We start from the raw sequence: 10345 nt of genomic DNA, 5'->3' as shown, positions 1-10345 counted from the left end.
AACGAGAAAATGATTTAAAAAGGTTGATAACGGCCGATTTAAACCAGTAACTTGTGGGGTGTTCTATGTATGCATTCTGTGTGGATGAACCTACGGCCTGCTTAGAGAGCTATCATGCTGTCGAAAGGTAGCAGCTATCATTTTGGGTGCATTAAACATGTGGTGAGATAAAAAGCATGATATGTATGTGGTGTGTATATAAATTGGATCCACTTCTGTCATAGCATCTGTAAATTTTTTGATGGTCTTCTCAGAATTTGTGGTGGAACTCGGCATTGAACAATGATCCTATTTTTGCATGAGATGGTGCCATTGGAAGTGTTCGTAGGTTTTGGATCTTGTACTGTTGGCCAGTCAAGCTTTGCTGCCAAAGCAAGCCTATCAAAAACCATGGTTGTTACCTGAATAAAAATAGGCTTTATCAAAGTTTCCCTCCAGTGTGCAGTTAAATGTTTTTTGGAGATGAGACTGTATCGTAGAGATCTACCATTATTTATAACATTTTTTGATGGGTGATAGTATTAGCATCCAATCATTCAGGTTCAGCACATGCAATGCCATCTCATTTTCTAATCTAATACATTTGTTTTTGCCAACTATTTTAGTATTGGCCGTGGTAAGCAGATATACTTTCATAAAAGATCTAAGGGCCAAGTTTACGGAATTTGATGGAGCTCAATTGGATGTGCAGACATTTTACTTGGCTTATTATTTTTTAAGTTGAACTATCCTTGAGGTAAACTTTAAAAGTATTTATATTAGATTTTATTGCCACTTCCATAATTGATCGCATATGAAACATTTGATAAGCAATACATGAGACCTGCAATAATCAATGCATTTATTGTCTAGCAACATGGAGTAAGTTCAACAATTCTTAGTTCTTATTATCCATTATAACATTTTTAACTGTTTCTCTGCAGTGTGCAGTTAAATATGTTCTGAAATTTCATTAATGGTCAATGTAATTGCATTTATTCTAAAAGAGAAAAGAATCCATCCTTAGGCCTCATAAACTTGCCCAAACAATTAATCAAGAAAGGTTTCCATCAAACTTTGAGTTTGGTTAAACAGAATTCATCAAGAAAGGTTTCTAGCAGCCCTAGAATTTAGTAATATCATGGAAATTTTGAGTTTAGTTAGGTCTAGTTCTACTATGGATAAGTTTTTTTTTTTTTTTTTTTTTTTTTTTGGTACAGTGGCTGCTCACCCTATCCAGGTGTAGGTGCAACCAGCAGAGTCAAGAGCTACAAAATGGCATAACTGTGGAGGAGGGGTCTCCTGATGCGTCCAGAGGACCTCCTCGGTATGCTGCGTTGCTTAGGAAGCGACCCAGTCGGCGGCTCTATTCGCTTCTTATACACATGTACGGCCTGAAACTCTCTGCAATCTTGCACCATCCGTCGAATATCGTCAATAAGAGGGTGTCTGTCCGTCCTACTCTCCTCCTCTCGTATCCAATCGATCACCGTAAAATCTTTCTCAAGGATGATGCGCTCTGTCCCTAATCTCCTCCTGGCATAAGAAATACTTTTTCATGTTGCTCTGAGCTCCGTTTCTAAAGCTGTTAAATCATAAATGCATCACCCATCTGCAACTATAATCTATGAGTCATGACTTCTTATCACAAAATCCAAGTTCAATAAAGAGATTTTTCTTTTGAACTCCAGACACCCAAGTTGGTTGGCTGCTGAAAGAATGCTGATTGCTGGTAATTTGGGAAAGAGGCCTCGGCCATGACCAAGTTCTTTAAAATGTGCATACATGGCCTGGTTCGGTGTTGTCTTGTCAAGGATCAGAACTGATGCTAGGAAAAAGTGGTCAGGAATATTTGGTTGCGTTTGTCATTAGTCATACCAAGTAATAGTAAACTTAAAAACGGTGTTGATTTATTCAGATGTAAATATGTTTATGGATCTTTTATACAACATTCTTGTTATAATGTATTGCCACAACTTTTGCCTATCTTTTTTTATCAAAAATAGAAGAAAGGCTTGAGGAAAGGAAACATGGACCCATCTAGTCCCAAACCAAGTTTTTAATAATTCCATTACTTTGTCATAGCATATCCCTGCTTTATTGATCACTGTGATTATTGTAACCAATTGTATAAGGTTAAAATGAAAATAATCATGATAGTTGCTCTTGTCCATCTTAACAACCTTGCTTTAATCCTACGATAACGTCTTCTTCAGTCTCTCCTTTTTTATGACTAACTGATCCTAAGTATTGAAAATAATTATTTTTAGGATCTTCAGGATCCTCAATTTTTTACTCTGCTTTCATATCTAATTTTAATAAAATTACAAGTAGAGATAAACATGAAGTAAAAAATTGAGGATCGCGAAGTTTCTAAAAGTAATCAATTTTGGTATTTAAGATCAATTATTCATAAACAATAGAAATTTGAGGAGGATGTTATCTATAGAATTAAAATATGCTAGTTACAATTGAGAAATGCAATTGGGTTTCTATGTGATTCTAAGATATGGGTGAAATTGAAGAAAAAATTTTATAGTATAACCATACAACCAGCTATACTTTATGATATCAAATATTGGGCAATTAGAAAACAATGTGGGCAAAAGATAAGCGTGATTGAAATGAGAATGTTGAAATAGATATACGGTAATAAAGAAAAAGGTAAAATAGGAAATACATGCATTCATAAAAAAGATGGAGGTAGCATAAATTGAGAAGAAGTTGAGAGAATGATAACTTAGATGTTTTATATATATAATGAATACCAAGAGACGCATCAATATGAATAAGTAATTTGATATAAGTAGAAAGAAAGAATGTAGAGATAGACTAAAAATCACATAGAAGAAAGTAGTAAGGAATGACCTGATATTACTATATTTTTTAGAAAATATAGCTTTAAACTGAGTGGAATAGAGGAAAATTATCCATGTAGCCGGCTCCAACTTGTTTGAAATCAAGATTTAGTTAAGTTGAGTTAAGTTGCATTTATCATTGATGTTTTTTGGTGAGCAAAAGAGATTACCCCTAAAACAACTCACATCAAACTTTGCAAGTCAACACCATATGCATCAACAAGCTTTAACACTAATATTAGGTGGCCAATTGGGTGCAAACCATTAGGCAGTGTTGAAGAACAAACCATCCCAGCTTTACCACCTTGATTACGCTTCCGGCACGTACGGGAGTGGCTTTACACTGTAAGACTACAGAGACAATATCAAATAAGCATGGAGGAATATGAGAGTTGGAGCTGCCAATAGTGTTTGCAACTTATATGATATTTCTTATTATGTATGAGGGCAATTTCCTGTTGCTCTCTCTATGTCCATACAATAATTAGCCTCTCATTGATGATCGAGTGAAAGAATATTTTTTTATTATTATTAATCAAACAAGTTTTGCTTTAAATTAATAATCAAATTGAAATTTAGAAATCAATATATTTAGCAAGCAATGCAAATGCTAAGCACAAGCATTTGTGTCCCCTTAATTAATATTATTACCCTGCACATGCTATGTGAGAGAGGTGGCATATCCATGGTGGATATCTGTTGGATATCTCACATAGGGGTGGCAATCTAGTTGGGTTAAACTAGATATAGGTCGAGTAGGATACATGAGAGATCAAAAAAAATCTGTTACCTGTTTACTAAAATGCTCAAACATTCATACCCAAAGCTAGCCATTTTATTGAACAAGAGACCTAATCTGACCTCGTGTGGACATTTCCACTTTATAAAGTATAGCCTATATAATGTGTATGTATGCGAAAATTGTTATGGACGGCTTAAATTTTGTTAAAAACAAATTGCATGTGAGGTTTTATTTTTTATGTAGAGGCAAATCATGAGTGGGAAATTATAAGGAGTTTTGTAATTTATTCTAGATTTCATTAAAAATAAATCACAGGGATTTCTTTTCATGTAGAGCAACACATATGGTGGGGAAAAAAAAATAAAATATCTTGTAATTTGTTGTGCCCAGTTACTATTTTGTTTGGAAAGGACCTGCACGTATGCACACACATGTGTACGGTGGTGGTGAAGTGCGTGCATGTGTGTAAGCACATATGCATGCATGCAGGTATATATTTATCTATTTTAGTGATCAAGATATCTAGACATATGTTTTTATTGTTAGGAAAAATTTAAATGCGCACGCGGCCCGAAATTTGGCCGCGTGCGCGTTTAAGAGGGAAAGCAAAAAGGTAACGCCCAGCGGGCGTTACGCGTTTGGTTTCGGAAACAACCGAGGATTTTCAAAGAAGGAATTAAATGCGCACGCGGCCGGTGTCGGGCCGCGTGCGCGTTTGAGAAATAAAACGGGCATGCCCGTTTGAATTGGAAACGCCCAACGGGCGTTTTTGGTTTAAATGGGAACATGCCAGCGGACAGGCGCACGTTGCCCACGTTCGCGTGAAGAGCGCGGACGCGTCCGCGGAAGGCGCGGACGCGTCCGCCAAAAAGACCATTTTGCCCCTGCGTAAAACCCCTATATATACCTCCTATTTCATCTCTTTTGATACACGAAAAATTTCAGAAAAATAGTGGAAAAATTCTGAAAAAATTCTTCTCCCTCTTAGCCACTTCCAAATTTTATTTTACATTTTTTATTCAGTTTATTTAGTTCTTTTCATTCCGTTCTTTGCTGGATCTGCAAGTCCGATCGGGTTCGCTTTGACTTCTTCCGAGACGTGCCGAAGAAAAGGTTGTAGGGTCGTCGTATCTCCGAGAAGGATTGCCGGGTGACCCGTACGTGGGGGCAAATACTTCTTTGGGACAGCGTCTACGCGCTTCGACCTGCTTTCAATCAGGCTACTTTCTTCTACCTTTATTTTTAATTTAATATTAGTAGATTGGTAGGATTTGAAATTCTATGATATAAACTTATTAAATGCATAGATTTACTTTGTGCTAGAATAGATTTATTTTGTATTAAAATAGAATTATTTGAATGCCAAATGATATGCATGTATATTATTTCCTTTAAGATTTTTTTTTATTAATTGAATTTATAGATTTATTTATTTAGTTAGGAGATATATTGCTAACAATCCAAAGAAGTATTTGTTTTTTGTTAGTAATATATAATTAATTAAATTCTTTATTACAATTATGGCATGTTAGATTTTAATTGCAATAATTGTTTTTGCTAGCACATCATTAATAATAAATTATTCTAAAGAGTTAATAATTTGGTTAACCTCCAAGAGGTTTATTATACCTCCATTTGGACTCCTCAAGGAGTAATTTCCAGATCCCATTCAAACGAGAAATTCGGAAATTGGTTGATATATAATAATTAATCTATTGAATTGACTTATTAGATCTTAATCAATTATTCTAATAAAGAAATAAATCTTTTAATTCATCGAATTGACATCTTAATTACAATAATTGATTTGCTACAAAATTAGTAATTAATTATTCTAATAAGAAAATAAATCAATTCTACTATATATAATTTATTGAATTGATAAATTAGATTTCAATTACAATAATTGTTTTACTAGAATTAAATTTAGTAATCAATTGTTACTAATTCGGAAAGGTCAAACAAAAAAAAAAATTCAAAAATTAGTTAATTCGTTTAAATTTGCATTTAGGTTATTTTAAATATTGAATTTGTGTGATTTCTAGTGATTATATCCACTAACTAATAGTGTCTAAGAAAAGCTTGTCAAAAAGGCATACGTGCCTAAGAAAGGCTGGTACTTAAGTGAGCCTAGTGCTCCACCACCGATCTGGAGCTGATCTGGCTATTAGTTTTTAGATATATCAATTAGACATCCAAAGTTCAATATAAATATTAGTGCAATCTTTTGACATAGATTTTTTGCCTTCAATCAGGTTTCTGTCACTATTCTGTAACCCTGATCCTATGGCCTCAAACACTAGTGACCATCTTAGTGCCAAACCTGAAAAATTTGATGGCCATAACTTTAGGAGGTGGCAGAACCAAATGCGGTTCTGGCTCACCACATTAGGGTTAATCTCAGCCATAGGTGAAAGTACGACCGAAGTTGATAACGGATCCAACCCAACTACCTCTTCCAACACTGAACATTCTGCCTCCACTAGCACACCCTCTAGGACACCTGATGAGATAGATTATCATTGTATCCATAGAATCCTAGGTGCTCTTTCTGAGAGGCTGTATGATATCTATTACACAGCCAAGAGTGCCAAAGAACTCTGGGACACCCTAGATAGCAAATATGGTCTTGATGATGCTGGGGTAAAGAGGTTCAAGGCCTCCGATTTCAATAAGTTTAGGATGGTGGACTCAAAGCCTATGAATGACCAAATTCATGAATTTGAAACCCTGATCCACCAGCTTAGGGCTAATGGAACCAATTTGGATGAATCATTCCAGGTAGCCTATTTGATAGATAAACTACCTACTTCCTGGTCTGATTTTGCTAAGACCCTGAGCCATACCCAAGGAATTCTCACCCTAACCCAAGTCTTAAACTCCATTAGGATTGAAGAGCAGCATAGGCTTAGAAATAATACCTCTACTGGACCTAAAAATAATGCATATAATGTAGAAGCTCCTCCTAAGAAAAATCAGAACCGACCCTTCCGTAAGAATTTCAAGAAGAAACCCTACAACCCTAGAAACCCTAACCACCACTACAATGGGAAGCCTATTCAATCCCAGGAGCAGAAGAATAGGCCCTAAAACAGTGGATGCCATATTCATAGGTTATGCAGCCAATAGTAATGCCAATAGATTTCTGGTGATAAGTTCAGAAGTAAATGATATTAGTAACAACACTATCATAGAAGCTAGAGATGCAACATATTTTGAAGACACCTTTCCACTTAAGACTAGAGTAGATAGCGGTATAGCTAGTAGCTCTAGTAGAATAAGGACAAGAGAAATAGAAGTAGAAGCAGAACCTAGGAGGAGTAAAAGATCCAGGGTAGAGAAAACATTTGGAGATGATTTTTATACCTTCCTAATAGAAGACTCTCCAACTACCTTTGAGGACGCAATGAAATCTTTGGATTCACCTTTTTGGAGAGAAGCTGTGGATAATGAGATGCAATCAATTATCTAAAACCATACTTGGGAATTGACTGATCTTCCTCCTGGTTGTAAAACAATAGGATGCAAATGGATCTTTAAGAAGAAACTTAGGCCTGATGGCTCTGTAGATAAATTTAAGGCTAGATTAGTTGCCAAGGGCTTTACTCAGAGACCTGGGGTAGATTTCTTTGATGTTTATGCACCTGTAGCTAGGATAACTACTATTAGGGTCCTTATAGCATTAGCCTCCATTCATAGATTAGTGATTCATCAGATGGATGTTAAGACAGCTTTTCTAAATGGAGACTTAAATGAAGAAATTTATATGGACCAACCAGAGGGATTTAAAATCCCAGGCCAAGAAAATAAAGTTTGCAGACTAGTCAGATCTCTTTATGGTCTTAAACAAGCACCCAAGCAATGGCACTTGAAATTTGATGAAACCATAATGACATTTGGATTTGAAATCAATAGCACAGACGAATGTGTATATCATAAGAGAGTTGGACACAAATTTGTGATCTTGTGCCTTTATGTAGATGATATACTGATCTTTGGGACAGATCTTCAGATAATTGATGAAGTAAAACAATTTTTAAGTCATAAGTTTGATATGAAAGACTTGGGACAAGCTGACTTAATTTTAAATACCAAAATAATTAGAAGTGCAAATGGAATTGAGTTATCCCAAAGTCATTATGTTGACAAGATACTCAATAAATTTAATTATTCGGATTGTCAGCCTGTCTCTATTCCATTTGATCCCTCTACTCATCTTAAGAAGAACTTAGGAACTCCTGTCCTTCAAAGCCTATATGCTCAAATCATAGGCTCACTAGGATTCCTAACAAACTACACTAGGCCAGACATAGCATATGCTGTAAATAGACTTAGTAGATATACTGTTAATCCAAATAGAGATCATTGGACAGCATTAGAGAGAATTCTTAGGTATCTTAAGGGTACCAAGTCCTATAGTTTGCACTTTAGTGGGTTTCCTGCTGTTCTAGAAGGCTATAGTGATGCCAACTGGATCAGCGATACCTTAGATGTTAAATCCACCACAGGATACGTCTTTCTCCTAGGAGGTGCTGCTGTGTCTTGGAAATCCACCAAACAAACCTTAATATCTAGGAGTACCATGGAGTCTGAACTGATAGCTTTAGACACTACTAGCACTGAGGCTGAGTGGCTCAGAGATCTACTTATAGACCTTCCTGTAGATGAGTCACCTTTACCACCTGTCTCCTTACATTGTGACTGTAAATCTGCAATAGATAAGTGCAACCAAGAAAATGCCAATGTAAAAATGAACAGGCACTTAAAAGTACGTCATAAATCATTGAGATATAAATTGAAAAATAATGTTATTGCCTTGAATTTTGTAAAATCAGAAAATAATTTGGCTGATCAGCTTACAAAAGGTTGATCTAGAACAGTGGTTCTAGAGTCGTCGAGGGGGATGGGGCTTAGCCCATAAAGATAGATCACCACGGTGGGAACCCAACCTTAAAAGGTTCAATGGGTAGAAACAAACCGGAGTGTGACTAAGAGGAGCACTATTTCATGTTTTCCTCATCCCTATGGCGCTAGTGCTCATAAAAGCAAGCGGTAGGATGAGTTCGTTTGTATAACTCTTAATGAGTCCGAGACCCAAGAGGCAGGAGCTTCCTTGCTAGCTTCCTTATTAGGACTCACCTATATGTGCAATCGTGAGGCCGCGATTATGGGAAATGGGCGATTCCCTAAAAAGCACATGATAGATACCTGCGCATGGCCATAATAGCGCAACCCGCTTAGAACCCAGATCGGGCTATATTATGTGTGCTGTTGATTTAATCTGAGCCATGGACCGAGGTTCAAGGTTAAGACCACCTTGGCTCCACAGATGTAATCAATTGTCACTAAGTGAAGGTTCAAACCGAAAGGTACCTACACCTATTACATAATATAAGATATCCAGCAATTTATTTTGATTTTAAAATTATTTAAATTTTTGTGGGGGATTGTTAGGAAAAATTTAAATGCGCACGCGGCCCGAAATTTGGCCGCGTGCGCGTTTAAGAGGGAAAACAAAAAGGTAACGCCCAGCGGGCGTTACGCGTTTGGTTTCGGAAACAACCGGGGATTTTCAAAGAAGGAATTAAATGCGCACGCGGCCGGTGTCGGGCCGCGTGCGCGTTTGAGAAATAAAACGGGCATGCCCGTTTGAATTGGAAACGCCCAACGGGCGTTTTTGGTTTAAATGGGAACATGCCAGCGGACAGGCGCACGTTGCCCACGTTCGCGTGAAGAGCGCGGACGCGTCCGCGGAAGGCGCGGACGCGTCCGCCAAAAAGACCATTTTGCCCCTGCGTAAAACCCCTATATATACCCCCTATTTCATCTCTTTTGATACACGAAAAATTTCAGAAAAATAGTGGAAAAATTCTGGAAAAATTCTTCTCCCTCTTAGCCACTTCCAAATTTTATTTTACATTTTTTATTCAGTTTATTTAGTTCTTTTCATTCCGTTCTTTGCTGGATCTGCAAGTCCGATCGGGTTCGCTTTGACTTCTTCCGAGACGTGCCGAAGAAGAGGTTGTAGGGTCGTCGTATCTCCGAGAAGGATTGCCGGGTGACCCGTACGTGGGGGCAAATACTTCTTTGGGACAGCGTCTACGCGCTTCGACCTGCTTTCAATCAGGCTACTTTCTTCTACCTTTATTTTTAATTTAATATTAGTAGATTGGTAGGATTTGAAATTCTATGATATAAACTTATTAAATGCATAAATTTACTTTGTGCTAGAATAGATTTATTTTGTATTAAAATAGAATTATTTGAATGCCGAATGATATGCATGTATATTATTTTCTTTAAGATTTTTTTTTATTAATTGAATTTATAGATTTATTTATTTAGTTAGGAGATATATTGCTAACATTTTTTCCCTATGAAAAAGGATACATATGAATTAAAGAGGGAGACTTTAATCTTTAAAGCCTCTTGGTGCATTTGAAAATGCTAGAACCATGGGTAGCTTCAAGATTTGGGGCAAGTTGCTTGAGGTAAAACCCATCATATCATCGTTTCAATTGCCAGTCCGACGTGAAAGTTGGTCATTGACTAGCTTGTGATATAGGCGCTCAACTAGCACAACTTATTCACCCTTGTACCTCACTAGACTATCACCCTTGTACCTCAACTAGCACTCCTTATTCCCATTTTATTGATCGTTGCTGTAACTATGATAGCTTCTATTTACTTAAATATGCTGAAATTATAACATTTAATATTAAAATAAAGATGATCATCATAATGATTGTTTTTGCCATTACTATTC

The sequence above is a fragment of the Phoenix dactylifera genome, chromosome 1, assembly GCF_051530095.1.
Source record: "Phoenix dactylifera cultivar Ajwa chromosome 1, Ajwa_hap1_PhDact_Kaust_v1.1, whole genome shotgun sequence".
Taxonomy (NCBI): Eukaryota; Viridiplantae; Streptophyta; class Magnoliopsida; order Arecales; family Arecaceae; genus Phoenix; species Phoenix dactylifera.
This window is presented reverse-complemented; position numbering follows the sequence as displayed.